The 20,052-nt window shown below is 38.1% G+C and overlaps 1 protein-coding gene across 2 annotated transcripts in view; it reads left to right on the top strand.

Moving 5' to 3' along the window:
• The window catches only part of mapre3b (microtubule-associated protein, RP/EB family, member 3b), a 94,344-nt gene that overhangs the window by 33,702 nt on the left and 40,590 nt on the right, over positions 1-20,052 (top strand). For both annotated transcript variants that reach the window (XM_088927584.1, XM_088927592.1), the window contains exon 2: positions 13,795-13,830. The gene's annotated coding sequence lies outside the window, so the exon portion shown is untranslated. The remainder of the gene's footprint in view (positions 1-13,794; positions 13,831-20,052) is intronic.

Genomic DNA, 20,052 nt, shown 5'->3' with positions numbered 1-20,052 from the left:
TTGGCGCTGAACCTTCGATACAGCCCTGTGGCACCTGTGCAATGTTTAAAGACACAGTTTGAAGGCGGGAGGGTCAGAGAAATCTGCCTGTGTGTCTTAATTCTCCATCTGTGCAACTGTAGGGTTAGTGCTGCAAGCTTACATGTGAAAACCACAATGGGCTGTTCCAAATTGGTGCTTCCGGGTTTCTAATGAGGATATGAGTAATGAGGACCTACAGTAACAACATTATCATCATCTCATCAAAACAAACTCCTCTGAAAAACAGTATGTATCAATTCAAATAGAAGGGGGAGTAATTGGGACCAGGACATAACAAGTAGAAGTGCCATTGATGCCAGGTTAATTATCCATTTCATGTCCCGCAATACCTTCCTGAGCTTAACCAGGGAAATTGGCACCTCAAGTATAGGCAATTCTGTTGGAGAGACCCAGAGTAACTTAGGAGACTGGAGAAATTTAATTATTTTCCTGATCACATATGTGAAATATATCATTTGCAATAAAAACATAATTTAGCATTCAGGAATCTGACAGCCATACTTTACCTGTGCAGTTGAAAAATCTGAAAAAAACATTAATTGCTGAGGACTCTCAAAGCCAATACAGTATATGGCTGGGTCAACCGCTGTTGGAAGTGACAGTTTTGCCTAGATCTATGCATTTGAAATTGACTGTGGAATATAAACACCAAAATTTAATTATTTAGGCTGGCTAACATGGTTAATTTCATGTGCAGCAGCATCGATACAGTGAGTAGTTTTAGAAAAGTTAACTTGGTTTTACAATTCAGAAATGTTTCTGAAGTCACATTTAATCACATCGTCTTTTAAAGCTGTGGGAGCATGCAGGAACTCATCTGTGAGTCTCTGCAAAAACTTGCATGGTGATCTGACAACAAAATGGGTATCTCATCATTGTGCAGAGCAGTAAAAAAGAGCTTGAGAAGCAGAGATCTTAACCAGTTCTGGAGTACAAATAACGCTTGGTGAGATAAAAGTAAATTCTCTGGATGTGGGGTTGAACGCACACCATATATCTACCAAACCCAGGTTTGAAATGCAATCACTTGATCCTGTGAATACTAGAGGAGCATAGAGCTTGAAAAAGTTACAGAGGAATAATTTTTTAGATAATTTTTTTGTCCTCTAGCCAGTGTTGGTGAAGCAATAAAAAAGACAAAGAGAATATTATAATGTATATAGTTAAAGCTGTGTTTTTAATATATTTGTATTAAGATTGGCCCATTTACTTTATGCATTTGTGTAATAAAGCAAAGTTTGAGAAAGGAAATCACAAATTTATGATATTAATGAAGCATAAACATGGGAGTTTTGTTTTACCATCCTCTGGACATATTACAACATGTTATAGCATGGAAAATCTTTGCGTCGTAATTACCATCTGTAAGCTCTCTGAGTAGCAACAACACTACTATACTTAGAGGAGAGTTTAACACATTTAATTTGTGTTGGCATAGTCTAATGGACCATCATTCAAATCTTCAAGGGCTCACCTGTAGAACATAAAAATATATAACCGGTCAAAAGTATAATTGTACTCAGATATGTTCAATATAAATGTGTCAAATACAGATGGGACACCCTATATAAAATAATTATATTAAGAGGTGTTATGTCAAAAATGTACAGCACACTAGTAAGACCTCATTTACAATATTTTGCTTACCACGTTCCAAAAAAGATGTTGCTGTTCTGGAATACATCCAGAGAAAAGCAAGCAGACACATTTCTGGGCTACAGAGAGTGACCTACTCTGACAAGCTAAAAAAGCTGAGCAGAGTCCTCAAATCCTCATGGTGGCCCAGTAGACCTATTCAAAATCAGTAATGAAACATGAACCGGAGAACACTAGTGAAAGCAAATAATTTGGCTCGACCAAAGATGTCTACATGTACAATAATGAACGTGACAATAAATAAATATTCTGTAATAGTTCAGGTGGGTAGCTGGGTCAGCATGCGTAGGCTGCAACGGAACAAGTAATAGGTTTATTCTATGCTGAAAAGAGAAGAAAGAGAACACAACGTTTCAGCTGTGGAGCCTTCTTCGGGTGTGAGAAAGACAGGACAGACAGTGCCTGACGGCCACGATCACACTGATCTCTCCGTCTGTGTTCTCAAAAAAGGGTTTCTTAACTCCCATAGCAGAAAGACATCAGAAACTACAATTATCCTGAAACTTAGTTCACACCTTCCCCCTTCTCTCGATGACAGACTTGTTTTCTTCTAATTCTCTCTATTCATTTGCATGTTTCGACCTCACACCTCTCTCCGCTTCGCACCGCCTGAGTGGCCTCTCTGCCTCTCCCCTGCTCCCGCCTCCTCCCCTCTCCTGGCTTTTGTTCTCCTATGCTATTTAATCTTTGCTGTCTTTCTCACACCTGAAGAAGGCTCCACAGCCGAAACGTTGTGTTTCCTTTCTTTTCTTTTCAGCATGGAATAAACCTATTAGTTGTAACCAATATTCTGTAATGCCTTTTGTTTCAATTACTTAATAAAATAATAAAATGTGAAAATAGTCACATGATAATATACCAATAATTCTATCAATCCATCCATTTTCTAACTGCTTTATCTAGAACAGAACTTTTCCAGTGGGAAAGCTGGAGCCTATCCTGGCAGGCAATGGATGCGAGGCGGGATGCACCCTAAGTGCGACCCATGTCCATCACAGGGCACACTCAAACACAAACACAACCACATGCTCACACCAGGGCCAATTTTCCTAGACGCCAGTTAACCTACCAGCACGTCTTTGGACTGTGGAAGATATCCCGAGCACCAGGAGGAAACCCACACAAGCACAGGGAGAACATACAAACTCCACACAGACAGCACCCCAGGAATTGGACCCAGGGCTCAGCAATGCTAACCACTGCATCACCAATAATATAACTGTATTATATATTTTAAAATAATAAAAAAGTATTATAAAACATATATTCAATATGGAAAAAAGTCCTGCAGCTCTCCAAGTACAGTACAGTATGTTGCAATAGCTGACACAGTACAAGTAGAGGCTTTTTTCTGACCTCTGTAAGACTCTGTCCTCTCTCTGAGTTGTAAGACAGTGAGATTTGCACAACATGGCAGCTGATCAGTCCTGTGGGTTTTTCAAAAACAGTAATAAACATGAATGCAACTCTACAGATTCCTGTAACTGCGCAGCTAAAATCAAACGAGAAATTGGAGGGTAGTCTGGGACTGTTTTCAACCCTGCAGGGCCCTGTATTCTGATGGGAGCCCTCGCCTCTTCCTGCATGCTAATATTAGCTCTTGGGTGCAGTTCTGTGGATAGCAACTGTTCCCATGGCCTTGGCAGTAGGCCGCCCTGTCCAGGATTGAATCCCTATTCATGATCTGGCTGTTTTTTATTCTCATCTGATCCCTTTGAGCCAGCAAATATTTCATGTCCTGCTGAAGCCATCATCAGCTGATTCAGCTGAATCCCTCCTCTCTTTTTTTTTGCTTTAGCAAGCCATGTCTGGATTTGTTAGCACCAATTAGAAGTCTGCGATCGTGTTGCGTTTTTCTGTATTCTCGGGGTTGTGTCAACAGAGCTGCAGGACAGCCTACAACCCCCCCCATCTCACACCGCCGTTTATTTCCGATCTCATTGACTGCTTGGGGAAATTACATAAAACAACAAGGTACTGTTGGGTCATTTATCTTTTATTCTTCTTGTGCTATAACAACACCTCACTAAATTATTTTTTTTTCTCACACCGGTAACTTGTTTTCAGGGCATGTTGAATATGTCTGGAATTATTTAGGAATTTAAGGAAAATGGGCACATTGGATGGATTTTGGCTGTGTTTGTGCTAAAATGGACAACTACTGAGAGCGGTTCAGTTTGCCAGTAAATGGGCTGATCTCTTTTGCATTTTACAAGCATACTAATTCTTTAGTAATCCAGCCTTCTGTCTTTTTAGCTTTGCTGGGTTTGAGTTACTTGTTATTTTGGGGTTTCAGAACGAATGTTTGGCTTCTAATGCATGTAAGCAGGTAAGCTCCCCCCCCCCCCACACACACACACAGAACTTCAGTGAAAGCCTTGAGCACTGCTTTTATGTGTGATGAATATGTTTTTTTAATACAGAGAACTGAAGCTCTGCTGACACAGGCTAATAGAAAAATAATCCAGTTTTGATTTCAGCCCCCAGCATTGCTCACATACCCTTTCCAGCTGCTGAGTGTCTCTCCCTCATGCTGGAAATGCCTGCAGAGGGCTGAAAACATTCTGTACACACCCACCTTCTGTTCTTTCTGATTGTTTTCAGTACGTTTATTGTAGGACAAGCTTTTTTATTCATAAGGCTATTTCTGAGTACTTATCTTAAGCCTCTTTTAATATTATTACAAACTCTGGTGCTTCATTATTCTGTAGTGCTTTGTCTGTGGAGCAATGGCGACATCAATATTACTGGGATTTTACAAATCAAGCGTTCAGCATATTAATAATACCTACTGAGAAATGTAGTGAAAGATATCTATGAGATATAGAAAGAGAACTGTTCTGTATTTTAGCTGCCTTTTATGGAGCCTCTTAGGATTGTAAGGATTTTCCTATCTCTTTTCTCTTTCTGTATCTCTGTAATTATCACGATATAGCCCTTCCATGCTTGGAAGATATAGCAAATGGCTGTATTGAATGTCATCAAAACATTGCTTAGTAACTTCATACTATAAGCACAATTATTCTGTGAGTCTTTGCTAACCTCTAAATTTAAACATAGCAGTCTTTCAAAATAGAGAAGACATTTGTCATGTGGTCAACATTTCTGAAACAGCTATGTAACTCTTAGGTGGCATGGTGGTACAGTAGTTAGCATTACAGCCTGGCAGTTCTTCAGCCTTGGGTTCAGTTCCTGGGGTGCTATCTGTGTGGAGTTTGTATGTTCTCGCTGTGTTTTCGCTGGCTGCTGTGGTTTGGCCTGTGCCCTACGACGGGCTGTCTTGTGCATGTTGCTTGCCGTCATAGGCCATCATAGGCTCCAGGACCCCCGCAATCCTGTGTTGGATAAAGTGGTTAGAAAGTGGATGAATAGATATGTAACTGCTTAGACACAGGAAAATTATTTCTTAAAAGTGCAGCAACATTTTGATTTTTCTAAAAATCCAGCTTATATAATTGTAATTAATAAGCCTGTGATAGACCAGTACAATACTGCAGTTTAGTTTTGTAAAGGCTTGGTTAGCTTAGCCTTTGACTTGGCTTGGCTTAGCTTTGGAGAATGTCATGTCATGTGATTTGCCAAACCACTTTATACCATGCGGTGTTGCGGGAAGCTGGAGCCTACCCGGCAAGCAATGAGCACAAGGCAGGGTACACCCTGGACTGAGCGCCAGTCCATCGCAGGGCAAGTGCAAGCCAATCATACATGGGGACAATTTGGAGGCCACAGTAAAGGCCGAGGGGGGAAATTTGGCCCAGACACTGGGATAACTCCCTACTCTTATTGAGAAATGCCTGGGGATCTTCAGTGACCACTGAGAGTCAGGACCTTGGTTTAACATCTCATCCGAAAGACAGGCTTTGGAGAATGTTTCTCACCAAAATGTATACATATCTTTTCAGTTCTGAGGCCAGTGTCAGGTTGATTAAAAGTCTAAATGAATCAGATGCCAAAGATTGTTTCATTTAACACGAAAAAGAGAATGCATTGTTTTTTTTTTAATTCTAACATGTATCCTGCAGGAATCTAACTGTTGTAGCTGGTTAATCGCCTCATTATTTTTGCTTTATATGAAGATGGTCTGTCATTTTAACTCTGTGGCATTTCACCCAAAGGTCTATATCTTTAAGATTTAAGATCTTAAAAACCGGTGAAGTTGTTATTTTTATACAACGTCCTGTACAAAAATTGCTTTTGTGATTGTTGCTTACTTTAATTGTTGTTTGTAGTATATTACTACATTTACTTATAGAGCTCTGAGTTCTTTCAATTAACAAGTACTGTTCTGCAATGATTAGACTGAAAATATTTGCTTCCTATTACAGAGACTTACGGTTTGTTCAGTATAAATCATGGTCTCCAGGGTTACTGCCAGAAAACTGCAGATACATTTTAGTTTTGTTATTGATCTCTAAGATACTGACTGCAGTATTCTGTAGATAGGAAGATCATGTTCTGATGACCTTATAAGTCAGTTAAGGACACAGAAGTACAACAAAAATATGACATTTGTTCACAAGCCTTAATGATGCTCCCACAGAGATCCATTGATTTGGATCAATGTACTGTAGATCATTGCATTAACTTAATAGCATAATCAAAATCTCAGTTGCATAAATACTGCACATATTGCACAGATTCTTTAAAAGTATTCTTACATTAAATACATTTTTGCTGTACTTGTTTTTTTATCGCTTTAAGCATGCATTTTGTGTTTCTTACAGGATTGCGTTGGCAAGGATCTTGTCAACATTTAGCAATTCCAGTCTCAGTCGTAAAATCATTACTGGAATTGTCACAGACGGGGGACACTGAGCCACTGGGTTGGCCGTCCTCTTACTTGATAGGAGATACTGTGGAAATATTGTGATAATAAGTGCGTTGTACACAGGTCTTGGGTGTTTACATTACAGCTGTGATTTGTTCTATCATTGTTGTGGACATTTTTTTGTATACATTTAGAAGCACCAGTTTATTATTATGCCTCCTCAATTGTGGAAATGAGGGGGTGTAGGCAGGCCCTCCTCAGACTGCCCAACCTGGCATCATATAGTCAAAGATTTCATTTTTGGAGCCACTTCAGGCTTCTTTTTATTTTCTCAAGCCCCAGAGGTTCAGCGTTGAAGGGGAGACGCATCCCTCACTGACCGCACCTCAAACCTGAAAGAGCCACACCCGCAGGGGCCACTGTGTTGCTGAGAGGCGAGAAAACACTGGCCGAACACTCCCCACCCCTCTCTTTGGTTTTGCGTTGCCATTTGAGGAATTGCGGTCCTGTTTAGCTAGTTACACCCCCCTGACTAAGCCCGTAGCTCACTCATTACCTTATTTGGTTTTAATTGTTTTTTATATTTTATTTATATTTCCAAACCTTTGAATGCGCATATGTCGTGTGGGTTCACTTGCGTTTGAAGACAATATCTTACAGCGCCACAATTGCCTTACTGCAATTATACAAGTCTATACAAAACCAGAATAAATTAAAAAGATTTCAAAAGATAAGTAGCTGTTAAACGGCCTATAGATTTCTTTTGAAAGACCTGTGAAGTACTGATGCCTTATATTTGTTGTAATGTTGGAGTTGTGAATAGTGGTTATGACCTGAAATGACTGTGGGTATTATATCACACAGTTTGTTGAAATAGACACAGGAAGAGAGTGATCTCTGCCATTGTACGGTATTACATGTATCATGTTCATGTAACTAGAAAATAACTGGTCATACAAGATTAACCTTTATAGAACTCAGGTGAGAACAAAGCTGTGCCCTTAGCACATAAAGTACATATACCTGGAGGCCAACAGAAGAGATTAGATCTGTTTGCATCCAAACTGAAATGATACAGAAACAAAACACAGCAGATTTGGTAGGGAATGTGCAGATAAAAAAATAATTTTAATAGCTGCAGATAGGAAGTATCTTTTTTGTATATATTTATTTCTACTCATTTATTTATGCACTATTTCTTCTCTCCTTTTGTGAAAAGTAGCTGCCAATTGTTCGTTAAATTATATATTTTAACAGTATTCAGTGAGAGCCCGAAAGGACTATGTCTAAGTATAAGACACATCTAAAGGGCTACTGTACAGTAAAAGTCAGTATGGCAGTGACATCTGCTACTTTAATTATATAATTAATTATTGATGCATTCACTTTGCTGCTTATGTGTAGTTTTATTTATGTTACATAGGCAGCCTAGTTTTTCTCTTTTTTGTTATAGTTGTACTATGAATTGCGTATATCTTTGGAAAATTGTAAGATTGCATTGTGAGATAACTTACAATTATGAGGCCAGTTGGTACAATCAAACAAGTATAAAACCTATGTACATTATTTAAGAATACCGAAGGCATGCCTAAAAATAGAAGTTGGTAAATGTACAGTAGTAATGCATGAACAGGTTAAAAAAAAGACCAAAAAATGGCACATTTTGAAAATGGCAACATGAATTACACATTTCAGAATTAAGATTTCAACACCTTCCACCCTGAAAAACTCATTTAGATGATTAAAGCTAAATAAACTCTTCAGAACTTGAAGCTGATGCAGTTTTATATTGACTTTGGCTAACTCTTAATTTAGACAACCCGAAAGTGCAATTTAAGATCCGGTATGGGAAACTTTTAGACTAGGTGACAAATTAGGTTCTGGGCATCAGGAAGCTGCTTTTCAACAAAAGATACTGAGTGGAAACAACTTGTGCTTGGCTTTACTTGAAGAAACTTTATATAGTTCATTTACATTTAAGTGGAATGTATACCAAAGTCATTAACACCTTCATAAAACAGAACAGTTTATATCCTGAATATGAAATATCCTTTAATAGTAAATGTGAACTAACTGATGGAGCAATTTTCTGACTATAGAAACGTAAAGAGTAGTTTTTGACTGTAAATATAGAAATACATTCTTCATTGTAGTCAACTGGGTTTGGGGTTTCAACCAAGTATAATACTGTCTTTTAAACTGATAAAGCTCAATATTCTTGAGCAATGTTCCGTATGGATTCAGTGTATATTCCTCAATTTCTGAATGTAATTGTTCATACACTACAGTATAGTCACACCATTATTATCATAAAACAATAAAGAATATCCAGGAAAACAATACCTACTGGAATAACCATTTGCAGTTTTATGCCTGGGAGTTTTAAATTCAAACTGTTCAGTAAATTCTACCATACTGCTGCGCTTCTGTATTAAATTCACTTTTAAAATTACAGCAGTTTAAGAGGGAGATTTTTTAATTATCCTTTAATTTCATCCTTCATCATTTTACAGCTTATAAAGTGACTCAGACTGGATTTTGTAAATGAGGTCAGTAGTAGTTTGCTTTGTAAAACTCAGAGTCATTGTATTTAACCTTTGATGTGCTGTGCTAATTGAGATGAAAAACTATTTTTTTTAATTAAACCTTAGTAATATAACAATACCTTAAAGGACAGAGACAAATAAATTGAAATTTAATTAGAAGACAGTAAAGCTCTAAGATTGCTGTCAAACTTGGTTCTATATCTCATAAACATTCATGTATTTACAGTATACTGTGGTATTTTTCAATTGTTCTTTTGTTGTCACACGCAATAGAGGAGGATCTTAACATGTCTCTTTATACTGATCTGTAGATCCTAACCCTACCCCTGATGCACTGTAGCATGTCTGATATTTCTTGCTACAAGCGTGTGTACAAGAGAGCTGTTTTGCAGTATGAAAGTAAAAGTGATCGATGGGAGGGAGGAGGTGATTTCTGTAGGGTCAACACACAGTTTAGAGACAGTTAACCTAGCCAGCACATCGTTGGGAAGTGGGCGAAGACCGAAACGCCTGAAGAAATCTGGACATACAGTCCGGAATCGGTCCCAGGACCCAAGATCTGGGAGAGTCAGTATTGCTAATCTCCTTGTCAGTGTGCCTGTATCCTGTTTTAAAAGAACAAAATCTGTTTTCCACAAGCAGCTGGGTGATATAATCTACGAGGTGTCTAAAGACCATGTTGCTGACACAGCAAAGTAATACAGTTAAAGTATTAAATTAACACTTTTAACCTTTCACATGTAGAAGCATTTATGAAAGGAAAATATCTTAAGTCCTACAATATGTGTATTCCATTGGGCCCTGTTAGGCTGGTAAAACTACCCATTTCCTGTTATTAACACTGTAATGCTTGGGGCATTAATGCACTAACACACTATAATTTTTTAAAGAAGGAAGGACCAAGAAAGAAGACTGATTTCATCTTTTTTTTCACTTTGCTGTATGTAACTCAACTACTTTATTCAGGCTCTAAAGAAGAGAAGGACGGGAGAGAGAAGAATAAAGTCATTTTCAATTGCAGGCTGCAATGTAACTTTTACATGTTTGACCCACCTTGGAAATTCGAAAGTGATGCAACCTAATGTGTTAAATTAAAAATTCTATGGAATATTATTTTTGGAAAGAAACACTTAGGGTACTACAGGAAGCTAGCAAGGCAAATGTGCAAAACCTTACACTCCCTTTCTTGCAGCAGTCTCTGAAGGTGCTGGATTGCCTTTTCTGTCTGTAAATTTCCCAGAGACCTCATTTATAAGAACAATAGCTGTGTCATTTAAAACATCTAATTTTGACATACTGTACAAGCTTCAGGCTTGTTTGTTTGTTGGTCAGACATTGTGTACTAGTTTTAACACATGAATCAATAAAAAAATATTCCTTAACCTAAGGAAATTCACTGCAGCAGGTTTCTTCCATTTTTCTAATGCTTGTGTTTAAAAAATGAGAAAAATAAGTTTACACAGGCCATGATAATTAAAGAGCACAAGGAAACACAACAATCCAGTGCAGGGTCACAGTGGAGCCAGAGCCTGTCCCAGCAAGCATTGGCACAAGGCAGGAAACACCCTGGGTGGGACTCCAGCCCATCACAGGACACACACAGACACGCACACACTCTCACACTGGGCTGATTTTCCCAGAAGCCAGTGAACTTATCAGTATGCCTTTGGACTGTAGGAGGAAACCAGAGCACTTGGACGAAACCCATGTGACCACCGGGAGAACATACAAACTCCATGCAGACAGCACTCCACAATTGAATCCAGGGCCCCAGCACTGCAAGGCAGCAATGCTAACCACTGAGCTACAGTACCGTGCCGCCTGGAAACATAACTACAAATATTAAATGCTTTCAAGAATATAACATAAATTTACGAGTAACCTTTTTTCTTCTTTAATTGCAAATTTCCTCTATAATCGCTGATCTTATGCACTAAGGGAACTCGTGTATTCCCTCTGGTACAGCGCTGTTGGGATAGTTGCCTTCTTGTACAGAGGACCCTCAGCTGTCGGTGAACAGCTGACAGGAGGAAGTAAACAGCTCCCAGCTATTCTGGCCTGGAGTCACCGTTGTGTAGGACCTCTCACCTTTTGGGGTGAAAGGTCAGAAAAAATCTTTGCATGTTTGTGAAAACGTTTGTAGGACTCAGTTCGAAGATTTAATCAAATTACATCTGTAATTGTACTGAAAGTATTAAAAAAGCTTTCAGACTAATGCTAGGGAGACATTCTTAGCAATATTTCCTGTCATTTGTCGGACATTTCGCTGTAGTAAAGTTTCTTGCAATAACGTTGCATCAATTGGCTGATGATATATCTAAGATTTCAGCATGTGTTCTCTGAACTGTATAGCCTATCCCGTCCTACTGTATGCCTTTTACAGTGCAGGAAAGAAAAGTTCACATTCTAGTTGCCTAGAGTAACTGTGTTCGGAAAAATCATAGTAGATATAGGAAAGTAAACATTTATTCAAAAACATTTTTATTGAGGCAAAATGTTTATTTTTTCAATTAATCTCTCTTGCCTTAGCACACAAATAAATGGCTTTCAAAATCTAGCACAACAGAATCTTCACGGTTCATTAATTCCCCTATGCCATAACAGTGGACCTTCTATTATAAACACAATAAAGCTCTGTGCTCCACTCTTCTTCCTTTTGGCAAATTGGAAAATTGAAATAGGCATAATTTGTCCATTTGGAATGGATATTGTTTATCCAAGATAATGTACATGATCATATTCATGATTTTGTAAAGCTACAGTGAAGGTTTTTTTTTAATGACTATATTTTAATGACTGTAACTAATTTTGTATTTCTCACAGTTACATTAAGGAATGAGCAAGTACTACCAAGTATGGTCAGTACTGTTTGTTTTCTAGGTCTTAGGGTGTCGATAATCAACCTGCTGAGGATTTTTTATTCAGGAATCAGCTTTAGCCGTTCCTTAGTATTGTTAGGATTTTGTTTTAAAATAATGGTTTTCAACCTTGATAAATGTGAAAGCAAATACATTATCCAAGGACTTTTAAAAGTAAGCATATGCACTACACGAATGAAAAATGAACGTTTTACGGAAATGTTTTAGCTTTTCTAAATTGATATTCCCTGTGCTATTCTTCTTATTGCAGATACCATTTTGAAACAAACTGTGACACAAACTCTCAAACTGTGACACATTTTCTTAGTTCACTTCATGACTTCACGTCATGTCCCCAACAGTATCTTCCTTTAGTTTTGCAGAAAATACAGTTACTGCATTCAGATTGTTGAAGGTGAGATTTCCTATTTTAGGTTTCTCGAAACAAAGCTCAGGTATAAATAATTTGACCTAAAATACATGTTGGCTTTGAGAAATATAACACACTGGGAATGTGGGGCACAAAGGGTCATAGGGCATTGTGTTTTGCGAGATAAAGCATACTGTATGACTCCACTACAGTTATAGTGCTGACTGGCTTGTTTATGAAAATTGCAAATCTAGGCAACCCCACTTCCTGTTTTACAGCCACTGCAAACTACGTATTTGGTAGATAGTTGAATGAACGGGTTGTTTTCTGTATGGAAATTAAATTTTATACAGTCCTTCTTGAAAAAGAGAAAAAAACATTTTTGAACAGAGAGCAACTCTTAAAGTGTCATATTAAGCTGAAAGTTACGTGCCTTCTTTCCAAAGTCCAGTACGTGCTCCCTCCTAGTTCAACAGCAGCACTGGGATGATCCAGTGAAATGCTGCAAGAGTGAAGATGGAGTGGAGGAACGGATGTGAAAATAAACCACGCAGGCATGACGAGTGATATTTATACGTAGGCAGGCAGAAGAGGCGAGGCTACAGTTTGATCCCCTCCCAGACAAGCTCATAGGTGTAGCAAATTGGTTGAAGTTATATACAGTATGAGTTGCAAGGAAACCACTGAAGCCTCCCTTAAATTCTACCTGTTTAAATACAATTGGATTATATCATGCAGAAAGTTAAGAGAGAAGCTTTCATGACTGTTATAGCACTGCTCTAGCACTGTAGTATTATTGGTCAGGCCTCAACAGGCTTGTTCAGAGATGTTGTGGTTAGGGGGCAACTACAACTCTCGAAAGCAGCAGGAGACTGTTTTTCTGCAACAAAAAAAAAGGAATTCCCTGCCAATTTCTTTAAGCAATAAACTCTGTGGGGAATCCCCTGTGTAATGAAGCAGGCGTTTGTGCCTGTAGGATGCTGTGTGAGAACCTTTTCATTTGAAATTATAACCTGTCCCTTTTTCCGAAAGCTGTAATGGCTCTTAATCCTTTCTGCTTTCTTTGGGCGGAAAAACACAACAAATGGCAATTACAAAAAAAGAACGGTAATCCTTTGTTTAATACACCAGACACCTTGCATACATTCAGGGCTTGAATACATCTCTGCTCTTTTAGTGGGATGTGTCGTTTTGTTTTGCTTTACTGTTTGAATATATTCTCTGAGCTCTGTTAATCTCACCTTGTCTGTGACTGTAATTACAGTTAATGATAGTGCATATGTTAGAGTCGCAGCGCTATTTCTGCTCTCGAAAGGCAGCTATTCAGAACCATTCAAATTGGATTGCGTGAAGCAGAAATATCTCAAAGAGTCTCCTGGGTGTCTTTAGAGCTGTGGGTCTACAGTATATACAGTATGAATGGACATATTAATTAATTAGCCAACTCCAAAAAGGAGTTGAAGTGCATTTCTTGTTCACACAGAATAATGTTAAAAAATGTTAGTAATTTTAGATCATTTCCTGTTTTGACCATCTTTCTTTTTGTATCTACAGGAAGAACATCTGAAGGTTGAGACTTACTGGTCAAAGGTAAGTCAGATGATTGTATGAAATGTTCGCTTTAGGAAACTGTTTTAATATTCCAGAATAAATTGCTTTCCCCATCTATTTAGTAGGTTTTTGGTTGCATTTCCAACAGAGCTTTTCACAGTAGTTTGCACCAAAAGTGCACACTGCTTTCTACCCAATATAGAGTATAATTGGGGCCCTGCTTAAGTCATGGGTGAATTGGAAGCAAAGGACTAACTAACCTGCAATTTAGTCTTCCAGCCACAGTCATTGAAAGTTCTGTCTCTGAAATAACATAATAATTAGTGTTCATTAAACAATCATCATTTTGCTTTATTTCCAACATGTAACGAACTCTTTGTTTTTTTATGCCACACTGCATATTAGTGGTTCAATAAACATTTAAGTGGCTGCTAGCATTTATTTTACATTTAACATTTAGCTTTGTGTGTGTGTCTGTGTGTTTGTGTAAATATACCTTCTACAAAAAAAAGTTTTCAGTTTCTATAGCAATACAGATTCTGTAAAGAGTAATATTGTGATGAGTGATTCAGTCTTTTTTAAAGCTATAATGCATTGTATAAATGATATTATATCCCATTTGGAAATTGAACAAAAGAAAACAAGTGGACAGTACTTACAAGCTATTAGGTATAAAGAGAATAGCAGGTATATGTTTGGTTTCAGGCAAGTGCTTGACATTATTGTGCTTTCAATAAACCTGTGGGTTTTTTTCATACAAATCCATGTTTCCATAGACAGAGTACATAAAGATGCTTGTACCAACTAAAGTGGGCTTGCTTTAACGCTCTGCTCTTTACAATTGGGATGAAGTAAGAGATGGGAAATACATACAGGAAGAAACTATAATCAAAGGCTGCTGTGTAAAGGAATGAGGGAAAGTGTTGATTATTTTACCTATAGCTGCAGCGTTTCAGTTGTCACTCTACAGTAGTTGCTATACTGACATTGCCATACATTACGTGTAGTGATCTCCTAAAATTTTACGTCTTGCAACCTGAAATCAAATAGTTTGTGTTTCTTCCCACCTTCCAGTGTTTTTATTTTTTAACTCTTTAAACTGGCTCCTCTCGCTGCACGTCGGAAAGTTAAATCCAACAAAAGAGAGCTTCCTGTAACAAGAGTTGGGTTTCTCAGTAGCCTTTCTGTTAATGCTGCTAACTCCTGGGTGGAATAATGTCGACAGGAACACAATCACCATTTAATAGAGGGAAGAGTCCATTTCCTGATAGTCTGCTGACATAGTGTGCCGCTTCTGAATTAACTCAGACAAAGCTGATATCTGTCAGTTACTAAATTGATTGAGTCAATAAAATGTGGCCATGCAATACTGTATATCAGCATGAGAGTAAATCCAGTGGAGAGTGAGGACAGTATTTGTACATGTTTGAAACGAGTTTCCTGGGGTTCTAACATGCTTTACATGACTATTTTATTTTATTGACTATTTTATTTTATGATTAACTGTAATATAGGAAATGTTTCAAGGAGCTTGCAAGTAAAGCAATGTCAACGTTAAGCAACATGAAGGCACAATAAATTCAAAGGAAGTTATTTGTAAAAACAATAATTAACAACCTAAGAATAAGTATGGTACTGGGCCAAATTACCACACATTATTAATGCTTTGGACATCGGATCTCTTGTTTCTTCTGCACACAGCATAATGTATCTGCTTTAGTTAAACCCAAGTAACTCTTGTATGAGTTGGCACAAAACACTGAAAGTTCAGCAAATATAGTATTTCATTAAGCATGAACTTATAAGTCTCTGTTAAAGTTAACAAAAAAAGTGTAAGTAAATAAAGAGAAGCTCTATATTTGTAATTTTCTTAATATCAAAAGCTTTCTTTCGCAATGTGTTGTTGTTCCTAAGGGCCAATACCATATCCGAATAGTTCGAAATACTGAATATGTCTGGAATAGTATTAGAAGGTATAAGTCACTTGTGAATCTCTTTATCATGTGATAACTGTATCAGTGTCTAACTGTACAGTAGATAGACTGTTGATAGACATTGATACTGTGATAACTGTGTCACTGTTTATCAGATGTCATAGCTGGTATAAATTTCCATCTGGGTGGGGGGGCTTGTGTGAGTAAGGATAGCTTTTATGAACATGGTGTCTGTGATCATTACTGGAAGCACTTCTGGGTGTCTGTCAGTTTCAAAGATGGCTTTTTCTAAGTGTCATCTATCTGCTGCTGTTATTGCTGTCAGACTGCTGAAACCGGATTCACACACACACACACACACACAGAGGCAATCAGACATGCTGGCTACAGTCCAGAAGCACTTCTCCACAAAAGAGCCACTCTTAAATTCTGTTTAGCACATGTACGTATTATATACTGTATAGTGTGTATGCACATATACAGTATGTGTTCTGTTATCTTTCATATACTGTAGCTTGTGTATATATCAGGCAACACAGTGGTTGGCATTGCTACCTCACACTCCTGGGAGTCTGTGTGGAGTTTGAATGTTCTCCCTGTGGTTCACAAGGGTTTCCTATGGGCGCTCTGCTTTCTTCTGACAGCCCAAAGACATACTAGTAGGTTAAATGGCTTCTGGGAAAATTGACCCTGGTGTGAGTGTGTGCATGTTTGTGTCTGTGTGTGTCCTCAAATCTGCTGGCGTCCCATCCAAGGTGTATCCTGCCTTGCGCCTGTTTTTTTTCCAGGATAGACTCCAGCTCCCTCACGACCCTGTACTGGATAAAAGGGTTTGAAAATGTATGCATGGATGTATCTATGTAATAAAATTGTAGCCTTAAAATAAGTATATAGATGTACACATTTATGTATGAATAAATAAATATTGTACAGCTATTGCGAGAGCTGTGGGGGTTTGTCTGTCAGCTTCGTCACACACCACAAAGGATGTTTAAGCAGTTTACATTCTGTCTCTAGGGTGCCTATGAGTGAATCACACAGACGATCAGACAGCGATTTTGAAGACTGTCAAATACTTTTTTATACAGTAGCTCCTTTTTGTGCTCATATTGTGAACCACAATAGAATAAGCACATTACAGCCATTTCCAGTCTGGAATATTCTAGCGTATGTGTCTTTCTTCTCCCTAAGTGTTCATTTAACTTGGCCATTCTAAATCTTCTTTTAATTTGTTCCTGCAGACAGCAATCTCCTTGGTAGGCAGTTCAGGGTGTCTGACTGCAGGTGCTGCACATTTCACAGTCTAATATTAGATTCTGTGATACAATTAGCCTACCAAAGGCAAGCTGAAAATATCCAAAATGTGACAGAGGCTTTTCTATACTGTTATTCATTTGGAAAATTCAAAATCGGCAGTCATTTACAGTTTTTTGGTTTGTGATGAAATAAAGCACATAGAAATAAGACTTTTCAGTCCTGACAATGACACAATTGCCAGGCATGGTTAATATGTGGCTTTTTTCATAATAATAGACAAACATGTAAGCACTGCAAGCTACTACAATGTAGCTCTTCAAATCGCAGGAGAAGAAATTATTTTTCTTGTATGTGTCAGAAATGGTAACAAAGATAATTTCTTGCTCTGACTGGCACTATTGTTAAAGGGTGGCTCCTGTCTTGGTCTTTTACAGCAGCAGGAACGGATCTTGTTGGTTAACCTGGCCACTAGTAGAAAGATTTTCTTTTCATTTCTGGGAACTAATGCATTCCATTTGCATTGTTGCTTTTCTTGTTTTCATTTGTATGGAGGTTCCTGCTATCAGTACTAACATTGACTGCTTAATTTCCAAGGTCCTTTGGTGGGGAACTCAGAGCCAGAGAGAGCCAGTGATGAGTGAGCGGGGACTTTCAGAGTTTGGAACAGGTTTTTTGTTTGAGTGTAAATATTTATAGCTGTACTGTTGTACATTCTTTAAATAATAATAAAAAAAGTAGTGGCATAGTGACTAGGGCTGCTGCCTCACAACTGTTGGATCCTGGGCTTGTTTCAAGCCTGGGAAGCCTTCTGTGTGGAGTTTGCATGTTCCCTCTAGATCTGAGGGAATTTTCTCTAGAGGTTCTGGTTTTCCCCTGCCTTCCAGAAACATAGCTGTATTTGTGTGTGAGTGTGTGTCCTGTGGTGAACTAACATCTTGCCCAGGGTGCAGTCCCATCTTCCAGGATAGGCTCTGGGTAGCAGCGACCCTTAGCAGTATTCAACAGCCTTCTGATAACTGATAGATCAATAATTATTATTACTATTATTAGTAGCACCAGTTATTGTATATTGTATAATATTTCCCTGCAGTGGAGGTTATGATATCTGTCTTAAGAACTTTACTGGCAAACACTCTTTGTTGTTTTTTTTTCCTTTTAAAAAAAGGAATTGTAAAGAAAAAGAAGATTTGCAAGGAAAACAAAATTTGTAGATAAATGGAAAACAAAGAAACAAAAAATATTTTTGTTTATGTAAGTACAGCAAATGTGGAGATGAAAAATATGAAATGGGAAACAAATAAAATAGTTCTATGTAGTAATTTTTAAATTATTTGTTTCTTTTCAAATCTTATTTAACTGTCTCCTAACAGCATAAGATTAAATTCTTTGACACATGAGAGGTAGGGTATTGGACTGCACACACTTATGTTAATATTTTATGAGGTTTCTCGCTTCTGTTTCTTCTCTATGTCTTAATGTACTGTTTCATTAAGGATGTCGGTGTGGTCTCTAAGCACTGAAATATTTCTTCCTGGTCTGTGCCTTACTTGTTCAGATGATCTGTGAACTTTCACCATTGTATTTCCGGTTTGTTCAAAACTATTTTATTTTGTGAGTGGAAACTTACAGGACTATTCAATTTGAAGCTCAAACTTGCTTGTCTTTCAGAACATTTTTATTTCCTTTAATGAGTCTTTTGTAGTCTGATTGTGAGAAAGTTTAAAATATTAACGGAGCACTGAATAGGAATCCTGTCAGATCCAATAGTTTTCATTCCTCTAGGACTAATGGCATTTTAAGATGATCTTTAATTCACTGTAAATGCTTGATTGCCAAGGAGTTATTTAAAATATGTCCTCATCAGATATTATACCGACAGAATATGCTGCACAGTAATTGTACTTGAATAAAGATTAACCTTGCTATAGTTGTCAGGGAAAGCCTGGAGAGATTAAGAGGAAATGTTTCAGAAGCCAGTGAGTGTGACATCTTCCTCCTTGTCCTTCACAGCGCTGAGAGCTGTGAGTTAAGGCAGGGTTTGTGTCAGAGCATCGTAGCAAGCATAGCCACCATTTCCGTTACATGGACATTGATAGTCTGTTAATAGGTCACCTATTTAAACTCTCTTGTGCATCTGCTCAGCTGCTGTGGGCGTGCAGAGGAATGCGGAACTGCTCCTACATTCTGACTGCTTGATTGAGAATAGGTGTAGTGCTGTAGTGCAGGGGCCTCCACAATTTTTATTTTGTTGAGTGGCTCTTCTGATTTGGCCTTGGTGTGAGTGTGTGCGTGTTTGTATTTGCGTGTGCCCTGCAGTGGACTGGTGTCCTGTCCAGAGTGCATCCTGCCTTGCTCGCCAGGTTAGGCTCTGGCTCCCCTTTCAATTCAATGTCATTTTGTAGATTGATAATCTCCATTTCCGCTCTCAAACAATCTGGGATAAAGAGCAAGCTAATTTGTTCAGAGCTTCCATGAAGGGGTTTGAAGATCACACATAGCTAACACTACTGAAAATCATTAAATCTGCCACCGAATTGTAGGCCAAGCCTTCGAAAGGTCAGTGTACCCGCTAATGTCCTGAAGGTCAGCAGTGGCTTCATTTTCTTCTAGAGTTTGGAGCACAGAAGAAAAAATTGCATTATACTCTTCTGTACTTGCTGTAGCCAAAGGTTAAGTGTACTTGCTGTAGCCAAAGGTTAAGTTAAGAAAGTTTCACTGCTGTAATCTTACCTATAATTGTCTTCTGTTTCTCAGCAATATACAGCTCAAGCCTGTTTAATTTTTCTGCCACATCTGTTAGAAATGCCAAGTCAAGCAGCTACACAATGTCTGATCTTTGGATGGTATTTTCATTACTTGACTCTTAAAATGCTTTGGTTTCTGACACAAATGAAAGGAATCATACAACAGCTTCCCTTCCCTTCCCTGCTAAACCACCGGAACTCACCACACCGTAAAAATCACCATACTCGGATGACAACTCAGAAGTGATTAAAACTGAGGGCGTCGTAAAACTTTGCACAATAATTTGAATTTATTGTGGGACGTGATAATGTAATTTGATATAATT

Source organism: Atractosteus spatula, chromosome 2, assembly GCF_055471065.1.
Source record: "Atractosteus spatula isolate fAtrSpa1 chromosome 2, fAtrSpa1.hap1, whole genome shotgun sequence".
Taxonomy (NCBI): domain Eukaryota; kingdom Metazoa; phylum Chordata; class Actinopteri; order Semionotiformes; family Lepisosteidae; genus Atractosteus; species Atractosteus spatula.
This window is presented reverse-complemented; position numbering and strand designations above follow the sequence as displayed.